General features: G+C 41.7%; 1 long non-coding RNA gene across 1 annotated transcript in view; it reads right to left on the bottom strand.

Moving 5' to 3' along the window:
* LOC123388707 overlaps positions 1-18,275 on the bottom strand; it is a 68,479-nt gene extending 50,204 nt beyond the window's left edge. The window contains exons 1-3 of the long non-coding RNA XR_006603207.1: positions 17,687-18,275; positions 12,281-12,400; positions 6,128-6,217 (exon numbers count right to left, since the gene is read on the bottom strand). This is a non-coding gene — a long non-coding RNA (uncharacterized LOC123388707). The remainder of the gene's footprint in view (positions 1-6,127; positions 6,218-12,280; positions 12,401-17,686) is intronic.
* Positions 18,276-20,762: the final 2,487 nt, after the last annotated feature.

Below are 20,762 nucleotides of genomic sequence, written 5' to 3'. Positions count from 1 at the left end.
AAAGGCAACTTCCCCTCAACCTTTGGCCTTTGTGACTGGATTATACTGCAGAGAACATCTTCTTGCGTCATCCAACATGTAGTTTGCCAGTAAAAAGAGTCACAGTGGAAGCCACAGTCCAGTCCAAAGTTGTGTTGTCTGAGAGGCACTCTAAACTCTCTCAGGGGGCTCAGGGAGACTCCAGGTAGCAGCCCTACCTGTCTTGACTTGGTCTGAGGCTGGGGTGGGAACCGCTCAAACAGGAAGGGGAAAAAAGTGCCTGATTCACTGAGGGAGAACATGAGGGAAGCAGGAACTTTCTCTCTCTGTGTTTCCAGGAAAAACTCTACCCACAGCTACTTGGCTCCTGAGGAAATATGTAAAGCGTTCCTGACAAAGAAAACCCAGGGGCACAGATGATGACTGGGGAGAAGGGGTGGTCTTTTTCATCCTAGGTTTCTGGCAGTTTGGCCTCAGGCTGGAGTTGTTGTCATGGTTGTTTTGGTGCTGCTCTGCCACAAAGAGAAATCAGGGTTGGGGGATGAGGGGAGAGAAAAATTCAGGTGAAATAAAACTGGGACCATAGACACATTTTATTTCTCTTCAGAGAACTGCCAGGACATTAACATGACATTCACAGTGTACTCAGCATTCTTGATTTCATGATGGCTGATTTCATGCAAGCGAGGACTCAGAAGAAATAAAAATCATTCCATTAACATTTATTGAGCACGTATCTTATAACAGGTACTCTCTAGAACACTGTCCATGTGTTGGTTCACATGGGCTTCTTGAAGATACTATGAGGTGGCTATTATCATTATGCTTATTTAGCAGATAAGGAGAGAGGCACAGGGAAGGTTCTGCCACATGTCCAAGGTTTTGGACTATATTTGTTATTTATTAAATAGCAGAGCTGAGATCGAAACCAGAACAGTCTCACTCAGAGCCCAAGTTACACTGGATTGCAGTGTTATACTAGCAGTCCCGATATGGGAATGGAATCGTTGAGGAAAGTTACATAACTTGTTCAAAATCCACACACAAATGAAAGCTAAATCAGCACTAAACACTCTAATATTCCAAGATGAGGTCAGACGATGGTCCCCCAGTCCAAGAATCTCCTGGACCAGTGCTCACAAACCATGACCACTGACATTTTGTTCAACTTCCAGAATAAATGTCTTAGAAAAGATCGAGGTAGATGTTGAGCCAAACACTCACTAGATACCTCCAATGAGTCAGGCCCTCTCCGCATTGGCCATTCTCCTAACTCATGGATCCCTCACAGCCAACTTTGTAAACACCATTTTTATCTCCTTGCTTATAGATATTAGCACCATATTTGAGGTCACAGAACCAGTTAACAACAGAGAAAGAAGCAGCAGGTCTCCTGACTCAGCCCAGGCCCCTGCACTTCCTCAAATGTAAGAGTTCTTGAAATAACACAATTTCTAATACATTTAGATGTGAATCTTATCACTTTGACCTTAACAGAAGGCTGATAAAATTTTTTGAAATGTCCTCGCCTTTAATAATTAATTAAATGGAGCTCATAAAGGGGATAAGTTTGACTCTACAGTAATGAGATGCTTTATTCTCCCTCATATAATTTTACAGATATTTGCAATCACTTTTCATGAAGTTAACGTCCTTCTCAAGGAAGCAAGTTTGTTTCTCTAAGGTTTGGATTCCATGTTACCTTCTCATAGACTCTGAGGAACCCAAACCCCACAGACTAAGTGAAATTGGTGGAGGAAAGCATTTCCAAAAGGAATAGAACAGATCCATTTTTTAATCAAAATGAGCCTCTGGAGACAGATAGATTGATCAAAAGATAGATAGATAGATAGAAAAATAGATAATAGAAACTGAGAGAGAGAAAGAGAGAATGAATATGTATCACACAAACAGCCAATGTGATAGGAATGAACTCAGCCAGACCTTGGCACTTAATAAATTACCAGTTTCATGGGGATGGTTTCAGTAAAGCTCTGAAGTCAGCAGTACAAGGAATTCTATAACGCCAAGACAGCAGTCTGTTTTCAGAAGAACTGGACTTGAACCGGAAGTCAACTACTCATCCTAAAATGGCAAGAGATTCACTGGCAGACACTTTGGGGATACAGAGGTGCCAACTCTTGGGATGACCTCACCATAAATTCTGAAATGGATAATAATACTTTTCGGGATTCTGTTAAAGTTCATCAGTGAAAGTCCCGGCCATTACTTAAAAAGCCCTAATACTTTCAGTTGATTATTACTATTAATAGTAACTCACCAATTCAATCCAAAGTCACGCCTTCTACAGAGTCGGTTTTAGTGCGTTTCTTAATTAGGTTTTCCCATTGGCCACGTTCATAACTTCCAGGGGAAATGGAGCATTAGAGGTCATTGCTGTGAGGGACTGCTGGCCAAATCACGGACAACCCATCACACATTCTCTGTGCTCTTTAGACACCACTTTGCACCCTCCCACACCAAGACCTAATCCTAATCTTCGGTTCTTCCCTGAGAGGCTGAAATAAAGAATAACTTTGAGGAAGCAAGACACGAGAGAAGCAAATCAGCAGTGAAGGGACAGCCTTCATCTCTCGTGCACTGATTAATTCATCACAGATTGAATAAATGAACCTCTCACTTCCTAAGATCCCCAGGATACTTGTTAGTAAAGAGGGTTGACTGAAAATGTATCGGGGCGGAGCGGAAGACTGTGAATGATTCCCCAAATTTAACTTTTTAACATAAAAAGCTCTCTTTTGGAATTAACATGTGAAGGCGGTCAAAATAAAGACCTATGATAAAGCCATGCCAATTAGAATAATATAACATTAACCAATGAATGGATCAGAGTGGAGGGCGCAGAAAGACAGTGACCAATACACAGTCAACAAATCTGTGGCAAAGGTCACTCAGCAGAGAAATGAGGAAACAATGATGTTATCAGTGAGTCATCCTTTGTCAACTGCATAGCTGTAGAGAAAAATCACGATTGTATGTGTCTTCAGCTTTATATTATACCATACACAGAAATCTGTTCCAGATGAATTACAAATTGAGGGCACCTGGGTGGCTCAGTCATTAAGCGTCTGCCTTCGGCTCAGGTCATGATCCCAGGGTCCTAGGATGGAGTCCTGCATCGGGCTCCCGGCTCAGCAGGAAGACTGCTTCTCCCTCTACTACCGGCCCCGCCCACCCGGCTTGTGTTCCCTCTCTCGCTGTCTCTCTCTGTGTCAAATAAGAAAGAAAGAAAGATCTTAAAAAATTGAATTTTTTAAAAAGATGAATTCAACACCGAAAAGCGGCAGATAAGTAATAAATAGCTTATAAGAAAATATAGGAAAATGTTTTTGATGACTTTGATGTAGGCTGGTTTTCTTAAACCAGTCCCTCAAAAGTTTTGAGCAGCAATAATTATACAGGAATGAATTACAGTGAAGAGCCTCTGTTCACATAAAGTCACACCACTGGGCCAGTGAAGAGACAAATCCTATATTGAAAAAGACACATATATATGACAAATGACTCAGCCAGATTAGACGTATAACAACAAATATAACAAAAAACAAAAACTCCCCAAAAATGCTTTGAAAAAGATAGGAAAAGAATAAAATTGAAAAGATTTGAACAAGGAATTTGCAAAAAGCATGATATCCAAATGAACAATCAGCCTTAACAGTAATCAGGGAAATACTTATTAAAATCAATATGTGACAGTATTCCATAATCGAAGGATACATAAAATAAAAAAGATGGAAGATCTTTTATCCATCTGTATGTAGAGTCAACAAAACTCTTCCTCACTGAGATGGAAGTATCAACTGGTAGAATTACTTTGTAAACATATATAGCAATGTCTACTAAAGCTGAACATACTGGTCCCCGAATTGGAGATGGGTCTCTATGTTCACCAAAAGACATAGAAGAGAGTATTTATAGAAGAATGACTCACATTTATCTCAAATTATATAGTTTAAATAATTCACAAGTAAATACAATGATGGAAGAAATTCAAAAACATAATATTGAGCAAAAACACAAGCATAAAAAAAGGACATAGAACTAGATTCCATTTTTACAAACTTCATATGAAGTATAAAACCAAGCAAAACCAACCTATGCTATTTAAAGTCAAAACAGGGTCTCCCCAGGGGAAGAACTGACTATCAGGGGGCATGAGTCAGGTCTCTGGGGGAGCTGCTCGTGGTCTTTTCTTGATGGCAGCGTTAGCTACACAGGTGTGTTCATTTATGAATGTAATGCAGTAATGTTGTGGACACTTTTCAATGTTTACTTACTTAAAAAAATCCCATGGTGGAAAGAAAAGATGGATAGGAGTCATCGGAGGAAAAAAAAAAAATGACAAATTCTGGGAACAGTTAACTTTCTACTTTGGGAGCATCTCTGAGAAAGCTGGCAAGGTTAAAACCAGGAGGTAAGAGTATCTCCTTGACGTACACCCTTCTCACATTTATATGTGTGTAACAGGTAGACTGTAGATAATAATGATGTCATTCCCTCTTTCGTCTATGGTCACATTTCCCAGGGTAACAATACTGCACTAATAGAAAATGACAACGGACTTGTCATAATGCCCCCAACAACCGCTCTGGTTCAGGCCCCATGCCCAAGGAAATGACAGAGCCACTCATTCCCATCTTGTGTCAAAGGAGCAACATAACAAAAATCAAGGGGAAAGAAAGCTCGTCACAACCATGCTAGTCAAAGTCTACTGTGGAGAGAGGAGAGCGGACGTGTGTTTGAGAGCTCAGAGCCTTCGGTCTAGTCAAAGACGCGATGCTCAAAGGGAAAAAAAGGAAATCAAAGGTGGTATTGAAGGGCTGTTAGACTGAGTCCCAAATGGCATGGACACAGAGGAGCCTGAAAGGAAGAATGTTGGATCACCTCCTGTTACCTGTACGAAGAACCACAAGGTAGACCTAGTTCTTATAAAAGGGAGGAAAAAATGGCTACACAGATCCTTTCCCCTGCCAGCAGTCCCTGGGTTGGCAAATCCCTGATCTTGTTTAAAGGCCAGTTCAAATATTAATTCCTTATAAAGTCACTCCTTCCCCCTCCCAGAGATCCTCACAGGACTTCGCACAAATCTAGATTTTACTTACTATGCACTTAGGACTCTAAATTACATTTTTTATGTTTGAGTAGCTGGCTGCCCCCTCCACTATGGGTAGGAAACCTCAGGGCAAAGCATCTTAGCAAGTAGCAGAGTCATCTGAGATGTCTTCATAGTCTTTTTTTTAAAATAATTTTGTTACAGAAGGAATACATACACATGGCAAGAAAAAAATTAAAGACAGCAGAGACAAGTATAAAGGGGATGGATAAAATTTCCTCCCCATGATCTAGCCGAGCAGTTTACAAGCTTTTCTTGCAAAGGGCTAGATAGGAAATATTTTAGGCTCAGCAGGACTACGGTCGTTGTTGGAGTTACTCAACTCTGCCGGGTGCTTCACAAGAACAGCTACAGATGATATATAGAAACAGACGAATGAGGTTGTGTTCCAACAAAACTTAACTTTGAACAACAGGTAGCAAACCAAATAGTTTGCCCACTCCGATATGCTGAGTGATGGTCTCATGCCCCAAATTAATGACTGTTAAAAAGGTTTTATAAAATGCACTGTTAGTTGAGTATACCCTTTGTGCAGCCCCACTAACCACAATGTAGCTTTAAAGACAGCAAAAATACACAGTGATTGATCTGTACCAGTTTCCTCAAAGGAAAAAAAAAAAAAAGTTCCTAAATCACTTTCCCCCCACCATAAAGAACAGGTGTATGGGGTGAGGTAGCTACTAACTACCTTTGTGGAACCGCTGCAGAGTCAAAAATGAAAGCAAATGTATCCAAGTCGTTGGCGCTCCCATATCGCCTAAACGTACAGTTTTCACTAGAAATGAAATTACCAATTCTAGTTTCATGCTCAGATGAGCCTGTAAAATTATCTAACCCATTCAACATATAAATTGTGACATAAGCTCTAATACAAGGACCGTAGGATTTTGGGGGCTGCTTAGAAATCTATCGACAAAGGTGAATAGTATTTCAAAAGTAAAATCCATTCCAAGCCAAGAGAAAAAAAAATTAAAATACCATCTCTTTGTAACATCAGAAACCACAAGCACATACCTTCGTAAAGGGACTGAGGTGGCCGTTGGTTTCCCTTGCGCCCCTCAATTGGGCATAGATTTCAGGTCCTTTAGTAGTGAGACATGGTATCTGTGGAAGAAAAAAACATTAGAACTTATACTAAAACAGAAAACAAAACAAAACAAACAAAAAAACCCTTATTAGTAGGAAAAGTTCTAGTGAATCTTAAGAACAAGTTCCATTCTGGAACTCTGAAACACATTGATGAATTGTAGGTTTTCCACTGTCACTGGCTTCCCTGAGTTTCTCACTCTGCCGACGATTTGCTCTTTGGATCTCTGGGTCTCCATGTTTCTGACATAGCCTCTTTCCCTCTCCCTCTCTCTCACTCCTTCCTGCTTTTCTCTCTCTCTCTCTCTCTCTCACTCTGGTTCTATCATAGTCTTTGGGGTCTTTTCTCTTTCTCTCTCTGTACCTCAACTTCTGTCTGTTCTGTTTCTCTTTCTTTCTCTATTCCTTTGTCTGAGGTTGCCTTGCAATTAAGCAATTCAATTATCAAAGTTCTTCTCTGTGGCCATGCGAGACTTTTAGTGACTCGCCTTCATGGGTGAGGAGTTACAGGTAGGATATGAGTGCTTGACTCACTATGTATTCATATAGCTCAGGTGTGTGTATATATGTGGGGGGTAGCATATATGAATATGTACATGTAGGCAATTATGTAGATGAATATCCAGATGAAGCTAATGTCTGAGATTTAAATTGAGATATATGTTTAATTCGTTGGACTTACAGGTCACCAAAACATCTACTATATAGTACATAGTCTTGTTGGGGCATATACCTCCGTATATGTGTCTCTTTTTAAAAAACTTTATTTATTTATTTGACTCTCCCCACTAAGCAGAGAGCCTGTGTAGGGCTCAATCCCTTGGGACCATGACCTGAGCCAAAGGCAGATGCTTAACCAACTGAGCCACCAGGCGTCCCCAATACCTGTCTCTTTTCTAATTAGAAAACCAAACCGATGAGGAAAGGCTTGGTTGCATTCACTATCACATGAGGAGGAGAAACATACAAAGTGATCTCCTACCACCTTTGTCATCAAAACTATCTACACTAGTAATTAGAAATTTGGGGGTTTTTGGTGAAATCTAGGTGCTAGAATTAAGTATAATGAAGCTTATAAGGTTCATGATCTTTTTTGGTTTAGTTTAAAATATTTTTTTAAGGAATGAAAGTAGCATATATTCATAGAAGAAAAATTTTTAAAAAACAATTTAAATGATAGTCAAAACAGTCATGATCAATGATAATATTTTAGTCTTCCCTTTCTACATTTTTTTCATATTTTATTTCTTTTCTTCTACAAAAATAGAAACATATTCGATAAGGTATACAGAGCCCCTATTATGTACCAGATGCCCTGTTAGATAATTAAGATACATCAGAAAACACAACAGACAAAAATTTCTACCTTCAGGGAACTTAAAATATTACTTTTTAAAAAACTTATGGTTTTACTTTTGCTTTGCTGTATACATTTTCTAAGTCATTTTAATACAAATTTATAGTGCACTTAATAGGTATATAACATTTTATCACATTGATGCACAAGAAGATGGGTATTATTTGCTTCTGTGGACCAACAAAAGTCCAAAAACCACCCCAAAACATACAAACCCAAAGTCACACAGCAAGAATTTAGTAAGTATTTACTCTGAGTGAATAGTTATAAGTGCTGTGAGGGATATATAGAAAAAAGAATAAAAGCTATTTTTTCTAAATATGAGGGATGACCCCAGCCCTCTAAGACATGAAAACTGACAAGAGAGGAAGCATAATTGCAGAAAAGAGAGACAATATACATTATACATCTGCTCCATGGGCATTACATGTTCTTACGAGGGTGTGCTCTTCTTAATTCAAAGACGACATCTACTAGTACTACTACTACTACAGATAATGTTTATTACTACGTGCCAGGAACTATGTGCGGTAAGGGCTATCAACCCATTTAAGACTGTTAACAACCCTATAAAAAGAGTATTTTTATGTATGAGGAAAAGAGACATAGAGTCATAGTTATTTTCATGAAGTCACAGAGCTAGTAAATGATGACGCAGCATTTCAAACCCAGAAAGTCTGTTTCCAGAATCTTTCCTACTGATCATTATATTAGAGTTAAAAAAGTATACATGTTTCATCCTCAGAACACAAATCTTATTTATATGGAGAACCAAGAAAAATGGTACCAAAAACTCATTCCCATACAAACTATGAAGTGTTTATTTCAACAGTAGAAAGAATGCTTTCCAGGGAAAAGCATTGCCTTTCCTCTTTCTGGTATCTTCTACGTGCATCATTCTCTCTCCTCTAGTCAGCTTCGGCAGGTCTGACCCCATTGTATTCAGATTGTTTTGAGAGGTTATTGAAAGCTATGGACTTCAATTTTTTCCAGAAAAATAAAACATGCTCATATACACACAATGTGCAGGCAATCTCAGGAAGTTCATGGACCCTGAAGCCTGTAGAAGAATTCTCTAGGGAAATATTTTTCAAACTTTAGTGTTACTAAGAATCACGTAGGGGATTATTAAAACATAAATACCCCTGCTCACTCTCCTTCCCCCTTCAACAGAATAAATACAAATTCTAGAGGCTACATTTACTTCAAACACCCCAGGTTATTTCAAATGTGGGGGCCTGAGGAACACCCTTGAATGTAGTCTTGGTTGCCTGTTGGAGAACACAAGGCTGCTCAGTTCACAACCGAGGGCTGGTCAGGTGGAAATCCAGATATGGGTGACAAAAGGCTTTTACATGATTCTTATCAAAGGAAAGAAGTGAGGTTCTAAAAAAAACCTTTGACTTTTCAAACAGGCAAGACCCGGATCAGATGACCCATGAGTTAGGGTCCCTATATCCTCTCTCATTCTCAAACCTCTGGCGCTTGGGCACAGTATGATTAGCTAATTACCCGATAACATGTCTTGGTAGCCTGAGGTCCATGTGAGTGTTCATATCTCTCCAGATCAGTAGCCAACAGGGAGAAATCAAATGCTAGTTTGCACACATTCATTCTTGCTGGAGAGCAAGATGGAGGTGACATGTTAATGATGTCACAGGAGTCACTCACAGGAATGTGTGGATGTCACGAAAGGAATCAAACACCTGAGAACCAGCCAGCACCCTGAGAGCAGAGTAACATGGAAGGGAGTACACTTAGATTTTTCTGTTCATGCCAAGGATTCCCCTGTCATCACTTGAACTGGCTTAGGAATTCCTCTCTAAGAAATTTCAGAATGAACCCAATACACAAAGGCAGTATGACCATTGAAAGAGCTTTGCAGTCAAAGTCAGAGCAAAACTCAAATTTCTGATGTACAAACAAACTTTTACCAGCTAGGTAATTTGTGGCAGCTTTCTTAACCCCTCTTGAGACAGAGTAGGAGCAGACTTGGATTCCCTCAACTCTGACCTTGAAATCCAGCATTTTTTTGGTAGCTGAAACTTTTGCCTCTTGAGTAGGTATCTTGCAGGTACATGGAAGAAGTGTATTTACCAAAAGAGGGACTCACCAGGAAGACTGGTGAAGGCCAAACAAAACCAGTCTGTGCCCCAGGTGGACCCCAGGCCTGACCTGACCTTTCACCAACTTTCTCCCTCATTACAACACTAAAAATCACACCCAAGGGTGGAGATTTAACATGCTATGGAGATATGTAGTCCATGGTGAAGCATATTCTGCCCAATGCACCTATTTTGCCCACCTCCTATATCCCCCACCCCTATGCTCAGGTGTCTCTCCTTTCCCACTTCAGCCTCCTCAGCCTCCATTCTGAGAGCCAGCCGGATGACCTTTCCTTTGTTCTGTCTCCCCTGTGCTTAAGCATAAGCCCCAGGGGCCTTGCCCCAAACTCCTATTGTCCTCTAATAAATTTCTGTCCAAGGATCCCAGTTAGCCATACCCTAAACCTCAATTTCCAGTGTTAGAATGGGAATAATAGCCACTTCGCAGGGTTGTTGGAAGGATTAAATTACAAGACATAGTGATGATACTCTGCGATGGGCTTAAAGAGGATTGCTGAAAAGCTAATGGTGACTTGCCATAGTTGTTAAAAGTCAGCTTCTGTTATGTGATGTAGAGAGCACGCGTGGGTGGAACAGAGTTGTTCGGCAAACTCCCCTCTGCCTTGTCTCCAGCCCCCCGTCTTAGTCAGACACAAGAAGAGTGAAAGGAGCCAGGGATGACTGATTTACAATTGTCAGCAAAAAAATAACACTTCTATCATTAGGCAATGTCACCCGACTTGAAGTAAAGCTTATTAGCACCCTGTACGATCACTTTACAAGGCTAATGATAGCCCATCAATTACCCTGAATGAAACAACCTGTTCTAAAGCCCAGCACCTATCCCCTGCATCCGTTCTCCTGAACCCCAAGAGCCCTGTGCCCCAACCCACTGGTGGTTCCTGATGGGCAGGAAGGAGGGCTTAAGCCAAACATAACCCTGTCCCCAACCCATGGCAAATGGCCCGAGCAAGCACAGGTATCAGTGGAATTCTGTGTCCTAGGTTGTAGCCTCCCTTTCTTCCAACACCTGACACGTACATCACACTGTTAAACCAGCCATCCCTCAGTTTCATCTAGCACAAAGTGTAGGTAATATTATCTGTCCTTCTTATCTCGTAGGACTACGATGATAATAAAACTGCAGCAATATGACAAAATTCTTCAAAAGTGAAGCATTTTGAACAGTAAAAAGGCACATTACTGATCTAAGGTAGTAGAAAAATATTCAGTAGATCTCAGCAGAAGCAGACATGACGGCTTTGATGGACAAGTAAAAGTACATGCCAGGCTTCCTTCAAGAACATTCAGGTCCTTTTATCCCCATCAGAATTTTAGAATAATCTCTGTTCTTTCAGGATGAACCTTGCATAGTAAGATTTCACCTTTGTTTCTTGCCAAGCTTTTAACCATTTCATCTGTAAGGGTGAAGAGTGGGCTACATGCAAACGTGTTACTTTGGCACACTGATTATTTTAAATAAAAGTCACTTACAAGATAGCCAGAGCAAAAAGAACACTCTGATCGCCACCCCCACTCCTCAACCTGCCTTTATCTCCAGAAGGCAAGAAATAAATCTCCTTCTCTGTACCACAGGTAAAAAGAACCTTTCCTTTACAGGAAATTTGGCCCAAGAAGGCTTTATAAACAAGTGTGTTACTTTTTTACTCTTTTACTTTCCTAGCCAAATCCGTTGAAAATTCCTTACCATCTGTAGCTCCCAAAGTTACATTTTCTTGTCCTGTCAATTCCTCAGAGATTTATCATCTCTTCGCCTAAAAAGTTGTAAAAATTGCCTGCCCTGATCATTTCCTGAAGTCTCAATTTCATGATTGTGTCACTGTGCGTACTCTGGTTTGGTTTTGTTTTTATCCTGTTACTCTGTCTCATGTCGATTTAATTCCTAAACCAACTGGAAGAACCTTGGAGGAAAGAAGGAAAATTGTTCCTCTCCTGCACATACATCTGATGGGAGCAGAGTCTGCTCTCTGCAGCGGCTGTCACATCTCTTCCAGGCCAGCGTCTCTGGCCACGGCAGGGATGAGGTCTGGCCAGTTTGCCTTTGGAGACACAGGTGCATTCTTCATACTTTTGAGAAGTATGGGACCACAATCCAGATACACATAAAGAAAGATCATAGATTTGCATATAAATTTAAAGACATAAAACAAAGTGGCATTTTGGGGAACCTGGCTCAGGATGTGTCTGATAGAATTCACTCAATAAAAGACAGTCTTCATTTTGAAAATCGTGCTTGAGAAGTAAGTCAGGATAAAAAGAAGCTATGACATCCAACATGAGATTTTAAATGAGCAAATAAGGACCATCATAACTTTAAGGGATGAGGTAGGGGGTTTTGGGTTCGTTTTTGTTGGGGGGCACCAATGTTCAATTTTTCATTGGGCATATAATATACCCATAATCATTCAAAATTGATAGCATAGATTAAGGAATCTCCTCTCTGTTTTCTCCTGCCGTTCTTCTGCCTACCATGAACAATGGCCATCTCAAAATTCTCCTTTTAAAGTCCTCACTACTATTCGTTGTCCAATTAAAGCATCGTCCTTGCTATAAGCCTTCTTAGCCATCCCTGCCAGAGGGTTCCCATCTCAACTTTACCTCTATAGCAGCTCTGCTTTCAGATGACCTGTGTCTTCTAGAGCCTCATAGGAACGTTCATCACTTTCCATACTACGTCACACACATCTCTTCATCAGTGCCTGGAACATCACATCATATCTGCAGAATGAAAAATTAATAAGATTATTTGCACAATGTTGTTAGTGTTGTCCCCGGCACATGGTACTCCTTAAATGGTAGCAACTGTTCATATAAATAAGAAAACACTCCATATAGTTTGTGCCCAATTCTATGGTTTCATGTCCAGTTCTATTCTATTCATACTTTTTTTTTAAAGATGTGAATCATCCCCTGAGTCATTTTTTTTTAAGTTTTAATTTAAATTCCAGTTAGTTAACATAGAGTACAAGGCTAGTCTCGTATAGTGATTCATTACTTCCACACAACACCTGGTGCTCATCACAACAAATATCTTTCTTAATTCCCATCACTTATTTAACCCATTCCTCCACTCCCCTCCCCCGTACCGGAGTCAATATTTAACGATCTTTTATAGAAGGTCCCAGCAAATCCCAAAATGAAGTGTCATTTCTACTTTTGGATTATGTATTTTGCAGCTGAAGCTTCCATGTTTTCCAACACAAAGGTGATATAAAACAAACTTTTTTTTTTTTTTTTTTTTTTTTAATCTTAACACGAATACCAGTACCTGATTTAAACAGTGGGTTTCAAACTTCAGGGATGTAAACACATATGTATGGGAACAATAGGGAGGTAATCTAATCACGTAAAATACAAGGCTCCCTCACTCCCAAGTCAAGGACATAGATCAACGTGTCATCTTTGTGTGCCCAAAACTTTACTTACAAATACAAGGAGCTCAACACTCTCAAAACGAAGACACAAAAATGTATCTGACCTGAGTAGAGCTTCAAAGAAACAGACTATGTGTCCTCAGAAAGCAGAAAGCTGACAGTCTTTCTACTTTAAAAGAGATTCAAATTGGCCCATCTGCCCCACGTCTTACACCTTCTTCCTCTACAGCATCTTGCTTTCCATGTCACAATGTATTAGCCTTCATAATCAGGACCAGAGCCCTGATCAGCAAAGGAAAACTATAAGTTTGTTAAAGAAAGCCAATTCTATGAAAATTTAAATGTATATAAATGATCACCCAACCTGGTTTTCACAACCGATGTCAAATTAAAATCAGGTTTTTTGTGGACTCGGCCATGTATGAAGTTAAGATCTCAAAATTTTCACACAAATTTGTGCTCAGTGAATCACTCACGTGTTGCTCCTAAGGCTCTCTGAAGATGAAGAGGGGAGTGTGAGAACAATGGAATCACTTTGGAGTTCAGGAGTGAAATTGGACAGGTATGTATTAAAAGCATTCTTTTTTCTCAAGGAGACAGAGCATCCGTACCAGGACGTGCCTCTTCCCAATATCCTCTGAAATCCATTCATGAGGAATAATTTTACAAAGAGACCTCGACTGGCTCTGATTTCTATGTCCTACCTTAAAATCTACAAGGCATACATAGATTTGGGAGTCAGATCCAAAAAGTTTGCAAACTGTGCTCTGTCCCTGATCCTCACATAAGAGCCTGACCAGGTGACTTATTCTTTCTGAACCTTGGGTTCCTGTTTAATGTCATGGGAGTGAGTAATCATTCAACACTTACAAGATTATTGTGACATTTTAAAAAATGACGAATATACAACATTTTACAACAGCGACAAAAAAATACTGGCCCGGTTCAGGGACGCCTGGGTAGCTCAGTCAGCTAAACCTCTGCCTTCAGCTCAGGTCATGATCCCAGGGTCCTGGGATCCAGCCCCACAATGGGCTCCCTGTTCAGCGAGAAGCCTGCTTCTTCCTCTCCTTATGCCTGCAGCTCCCCTTGCTTGCACGCTCTCTCTCTCTCAAATAAATAAACCAAATCTTAAAAAAAAAAAAAAAATAATAACAAAAACTGGCCCGGTTTAGTTGCTAAGGTAGCGTTGATATATTTCAAGTCTAAAAATAACCGAAGGAGAAGACATGCACGTCACATAATCAGACAGTCATGGCAATTTGATAAATGCAACATTAATACCATCGTAATGACATAAGTTATGTATGCAGATGACTGTCTATGAGCAATGGTGCCAGGGAGAAAGAACGGGAATAAGAAACTGAAACATTTAAATTGCATTCAGCATAAAAACGTGAGGAAAAGATATTAATGCTTACCACCTACCTAACAAGAATTTCACAGGCATTACCGAGCTAGTGCTGGTTAGCATTCCCGTACTCGGTGGAGAAAGGAATAATACACCCAACACGCCCCACAAGGCAGTGCATATAATCATATAAAGTTAGATCATGTATGAAATGAGTTGTATAGAAGCAATACGTTCTTGCTCCTGACAAATAATCTGTGCTCAGGCCCCTGAATGCCACAGTACACCCTCATTTGGTCCAAATCTTGCAAAGATTCTCATCAAGAAAGTCTGCCCTGGATGACAAGGCTGCAAAGGTCAGTACCTGAATTTAAATAATAGCTCAAAATCTTAGAAATTCCTCTGAACTCGCTCCCTTTCAGTTTCTCTCTCTCTCCCTCTTTTTCTTCTCTCTCCCTCTCTCTCACACATATACAGAATAAAGCAAGGTCTAGTCACGTGCAAGGCCAAAGTTACATGCATCCTCGGATGGCTGGCCCAAGAGCATTAGCAACATGCACAGGAAAGAGGCAAGAAGGAGAAGGGGAAGTAGGCAAGAAAAATATTCAGAATATTTGAAAAGTTATATTGGCAGTCTATAATCATATAATCACCATATCCTTAGTTCAGTCTTTTAGCTAAAGATCAGACAGGTTCAAAGGATATGTGATGGCTTTGCCCCACTTTCTGGGGGAGAATCATAGTGACCAACCATGAATTTCAGATGTTGTGTTCATATTTGGGGTTGATGAACTATTTCCTTTACTACTGATCAGAGAGAAAAAAAGTATGGGAAATGGCAGTGACACAAACATGAATGAGACTTCAACACAACAGTGTCCTTCCATGTGCATCAAGATCTGTCATTCTGCCCATTAATTCTGATTAACACTGACCTCACTTTACAGGTGAGGAAATCTATACTCAGATTATTACGTGAGCTTGCCGAAAGTACATGACAAATAAAGAGGGCTAGCACTCACATCTCCACTCTACTTTTCATTTCATTACTGAGAAGTTTCCTCTGATCTGAGAAGTTTTCTCTGATTCTACACTAATTTACAAAAATAATAACTTTATGTTCTCCATGACACTGAAATGGATATATCTGGGTAGATGAAATTGATGAGCTCTGCCTCCGAGGTCAGAGAGGGAAGGTTATGGGGTGTGCATGCGTGGGCAGTTAAGATTAAAAAATGAACGACTTCAGTCAAGAGAGAAATCTCACTAGTTAGCACACTTTGAGTGCTCAAACATCATCAGTCACCACCCTTACTACTACAATAAGTAGCCCTCGTAGATGCACAGCAGGTCACTGATCCAAAAATCTGACCCACACTCCCCCTACATGACTTAGAAGTATAATCATATGACCGTGCTGGCAACACACACACACCCCACCCCACCCCACACACGCAGTCTGGCGATACATTTAAGTAATTTCTTTTTTTTAATTGTGTTATGTTAGTCACCATACAGTACATCATTAGTTTTTGATGCAGTGTTCCAAGATGTACTGTTTATTTCTTAAATGAACAAGTATCTGGTTTGCCTAAAGTGCATTCTCCCCTCTCTCATTCTGTTCAAAATCTTTCAAGATTAGGTAAGGGATAATTTGAAGCTTGGATAACAGTATGTATTTCTAGTCCAAAGTCCTTTGCTTCATGGTACCTATATATTTGATGTGTTTGCAACTTCCTTTTACAGTCAGAAATTTGGAGGTAAATGCTTAAAGAAGTGAAAAAGTTTCAGAAACTTCAAATTTAAGTGGAATGAATAATTTTAATGGCAATGATATTAAAAATGTGATTATTAAAGTAGCGAGTAAGAGGAGTAAGAGCAAAGGTCTCCATGGAGCGCCATGGAAATAATCTCTGCTTCAGTTGTTGAAGCAAACGTGTTTATGAACAACCTGAGCTCCAGAACCTACATCCTCCAGGCTAGATGTTGGAGCAGTCTGGACGCTCTCAGGACAGGGCTAGGAAGACTAACCGCTGTTCTGTGATCGCATCAATACATTCTAAACCTATGCTCATTCCAACTGAACAGATTTTATCTTAAAATACTCAAAATTTCTATTTCAGAAGTTCACAACGAGCATAACTAGAGTGGGAAGTTTTCTAGCAATCTCACTATAAATGAAGTCATGGTAGAAGGTGCTAAACTGATAATACGTGCAGATTTTAAAAAGAAAAACTCTCAATTTCCTGATTGAATCCACTACGTACGTATGTTTATTTTTCGCCTGCCCTTGTTCATAATGTTCTCAATGTCTGCTCTATGGTAACCTAGAGGACTTGCACACGTTTCTTAAATTGTCTTTAATCACAACCACCAAAGCCGTTGTTTCACCGTTTCCGCCAAGGAGAGTTTCCAGATTCACTTTAAATTGACAGCTCCAAGAGTGGAGGGCTGCAGACATACTCCCCAAATTCTAAAACCTCCTTCGGCATGGCCAAAAATCACGACACGCCTCCCTGCAAGCCTCTCCGTGTGCAGCAGAAGCCACCACACCTACTGTCTCAGTGTCCGCTTCTTGTCATCCAGCAGCCCCTTCACCTCGTAAGGAAGGGTCAAGCCTTTATTTGTGCGCTTCACTGGAAAAGGGCAAAGAGTGGAGGACAACAAGGGATTGCTGTCACTGGGATCTTGATGTTTCTAGGACTGGATCACACTGGAAAACAATCAGTAATTCCCAAGCTGCAAAGCCCCAGCTCTAAACACACACATATAGACACAAGCCCTTAGAAGGTGGTACAGGCTCTCTCTGGAACTTGCATCTCCTGAGTGCCCAGACAGACAGACTGCACAAAGGACAGTAACTGTCCACGGCAGTTCTCATCCACTTTAAATGTCATCTTGGACTTCCTGGAGCCATCAGTTAAGTCTGCACCAAGTAGACGGGAAACCATTCCAGAGAATGTCCGACAGCCCTGAAAGTTAACCCTCTCACCCCCACATTACAGATACTTACTAACAAACCCACTCAGCCTGGTCTTCAACCCCAGGGACAGGGTGTAGGATTTACCTGCTAATTTGGCAGTTTCTTTCATGGTTGGGGCTTGGAGAAGATGGAGGTCCCAGAGGGATGGAAGCATTTTGGAGGTGATACAGCTCCTGGGGAACTTGGGCAGTGGTTTCTTTTTGCACAGTTCCCAAGTTAGAAGCCTCATATGCCCCTGTCTGCCTGACTCTCCTACACACTTCAGCGCTTCCTCCCCTCACCCCTTACCCCCTCACCTCTTCCATCGCGTCCCGCCATCGCCACTTCTCCGCGCAGGACGCTGTGGTGGTCAGCCAAGGGGCGCGGCCTTTGTGTGCGGAGTTCCTTGTCACCTCCAACGTGCAGATCGTCCGCTCAGCTCCTCCAGCCCGGAAGCCTGCAGCTTTGTTACTCTTGCTGAGGAGTTCCAGGGTCCCAAGGCTCAAAGTGCCCCCGGAGCTTCCACTCTTGCTGGGCTCCAGGTACCCGCTCTGCGTCGGAGGAGCTCCGGGAGGGGGGTGGGGAGCCGCAGCACCCGGGCCTCGCGGGTTTACGCGCGGGCGCCCCGGGGCGAGGCCCTGGGACAGCGGGACACCGCAGGAGCGGCCACCGGAGGCGTCCGGGGCGTCCCGGTCCCAGAGCCCAGCGCCCGAGAGAAGCGCGCTCAGCCCGGGGGTGGGGCGGGGGCAGCCTCGCCCCGCGGCCACTTTTCCCATCGCGGGAGCCGAGAGCAGCCGAGAGGGGACCCGGGGCGGCGGCGGCGGCGTGGGGTTTTCCGCTGGCGGGCTGCGGGGGGCAGGCGCTCAGGACCCCAACTCCAGCCAACTTGGGCTGCGGAGCGGGCGGGCGTTGGCGGCGCCGGGCGGGAGGCGGGAGGCGGGGCGCGCGGAGCCAGGCGCCGCCACGTGGACTGCATCCCGGGTCTCCGGATGCCCCAGTCCTCGCCTGCGGACCCCAAGCGCGGCGGCCAGGGGTGGCGCAGGCTCCCTCTCCGCCTCCGGCTCTCCCCTCGGCTGGGCTGCGGGCTGGGAGCGCCAGGGACCTTTCCCCTCCTGCTCTCCTCCTCTAGCGTTGTTCCCCCTCTGATCTCTCCACTAGGAGTCCGGATTTCCTCTGCAGCCAGGACCCTTGTCTGCGCCTTTGGAAGGAGAGAGATCTAGGGGTTCCTCATTTCCCCTTAGTCTCTGTGAATTGGCACCTTGATCTGACCCAGAGCACGGGCAATGTATCTGGGCCCAGGGAATGGTGTGGGGTTGTGTGTAAGATGATAGATAGGTAATAGATTGATAGATTGATAGATCTTAGAGATAAATAGAAATATAGTCTATCCATTTAAGATCTATTGATCTATCATCTAACTCTCCAATGATAGTATGGGTATTTAAGAGGTTCTCCAGTCAGTGGCCATGCTTTGCTCTCTCTCCCCGATCTTCTATAATATTCCTTCTAAAGCCAGTATTTTTGTATGACTAACCATGCTACTAACCATGCTCTAAATATTTTGGGGACACACACTTCCACATCCTCTAGAACAAGACAAAGTCCTGGGTGAAACGAAAAAGAAGCTCGAACTGTGGGCTTGGGACCATTTTGGGTTTTGCACAATGTTACACATCCAATGGCTTAGCACAAAATCTAAGCCTTCATAGGTAATCAGTAATATACTAAAGGTGTATTGATTGCATCTATTATACCTGTTCTGTACATTCTCTGTTTCCTTGTATCAGTCTTTATCCTTCTAGTATGAGACATGCCTTCTGAAATCTTGGGATAACTTCCGTACAATTTTCAGCCTTCTATGTGTGTTGAAATCTGCTACTGATTTGCTGTGAGAACTCAGTGAATCATCATGCTTGGTGGCCTAAACTTGAAAATAAAAGGGTTGCCACTGAAGAACAGTCTAAAAAATGAAAAGCCAGTACAATTTAAAAACAAACAAACAAACAAACAGGGACCCCTGGGTGGCTCAGTGGGTTAAAGCCTCTGCCTTCAGCGGCTCAGATCATGAGCCACATCGGGCTCTCTGCTCAGCAGGGAGCCTACTTCCCTCCTTTCTCTCTGCCTGCCTCTCTGCCTACCTGTGATCTCTATCTGTCAAATAAATAAATAAACAAAATCTTAAAACAAACAAACAAAAAGATGTCAATATCATGAAGGACAGAGAAGCTGAAGTTCTGTCCCCAGTTCAAGGAAATTCAGGAGACAAGAAAACAAATGGTGTGATCCTGGACTGGTTTCTAGACCAGGAAAAGGACATCAGTGAGTCAACCGGTAAAATTTATATAAGGTCTATAAATCAGTTGACAGTATTAAATCACATTTAATTTCCCAGTTCTGAGATGGTACCGTGGTTGTACAAGATGTTTATATTTATGGAAACTGAATAAAACGTATATAAGAATTTCATTTCTGCAACACTTTGTAGTCTGGTACTATTTTCAAAGGAAAATGAAAAAAAAAATTGGCCTGAAAAATATAATGAAAGAATTGGATTAAATGACCTTTAAAACCTTTCGGAGCCTACAGTTCTTCTATCTATAATATAAAATCTACCAAGCCAACTTTCCTACTGAACTTGTTATAAAGTTCAAATGGACATTTTAGGGAGGAAAAATGACTTCGGAAATTGCAAAGTAGGGGTGCCTGGATGGCTCAATGGTTAAGTGTCTGCTTTTGGCTCAGGTCATGATCCCAGGCTCCCTGTTCAGCAGGAAGCCAGCTTCTCCTTTTCCCACTCCCCCTACTTGTGTTCCCTCTCTCACTGTGTCTCTCTCTCTGTCAAATAAATGAATGAATAAATAAATAAATTGCAAAGTATTCCTTAAATTCCACAACTTTTCAGTTTATTTTTAGAAGGGTAAAATGCCTTCAGATGTCTTCACGACCTTGACAAAACTAATAACACTCCTGTTAATAACACAAGTAGCACCCAATACTCAGTAAATGACTGCCAGAGAGATAATAGCTATAATAATAAAACAATAAAAATTCTCCTAAATATATATTTTGTTTCCTTTGTGGTAACTTCATTGAAAAATATAATTTCTGGGGGCACCTGGGTGGCTCAGTGGGTTAAGCCTCTGCCTTCGGCTCAGGTCATGGTCCCAGGGTCCTGGGATCCAGCCCCACATCGGGCTCTCTGCTCAGCGGGGAGCCTGCTTCCCCCTCCCCCTCTGCCTGCCTCTCTGCCTACTTGTGCTCTTTCTCTCTCTGTCAAATAAATAAATAAAAATCTTAAAAAAATATATATGATTTCTGGACCTACAAAGGGACCATTTAAAAGATAACAGGGTAACTGTTACTCATTAATAATTAAACCTTTTCTGACTTGAC

The sequence above is a fragment of the Mustela putorius genome, unplaced genomic scaffold (assembly GCF_011764305.1).
Source record: "Mustela putorius furo isolate JIRA1106 unplaced genomic scaffold, ASM1176430v1.1 tig00003909_pilon_pilon_pilon, whole genome shotgun sequence".
Classification (NCBI taxonomy): domain Eukaryota; kingdom Metazoa; phylum Chordata; class Mammalia; order Carnivora; family Mustelidae; genus Mustela; species Mustela putorius.
The sequence above is the reverse complement of the archived record's forward strand: the minus strand, read 5'-3'. Positions and strand labels throughout refer to the sequence as shown.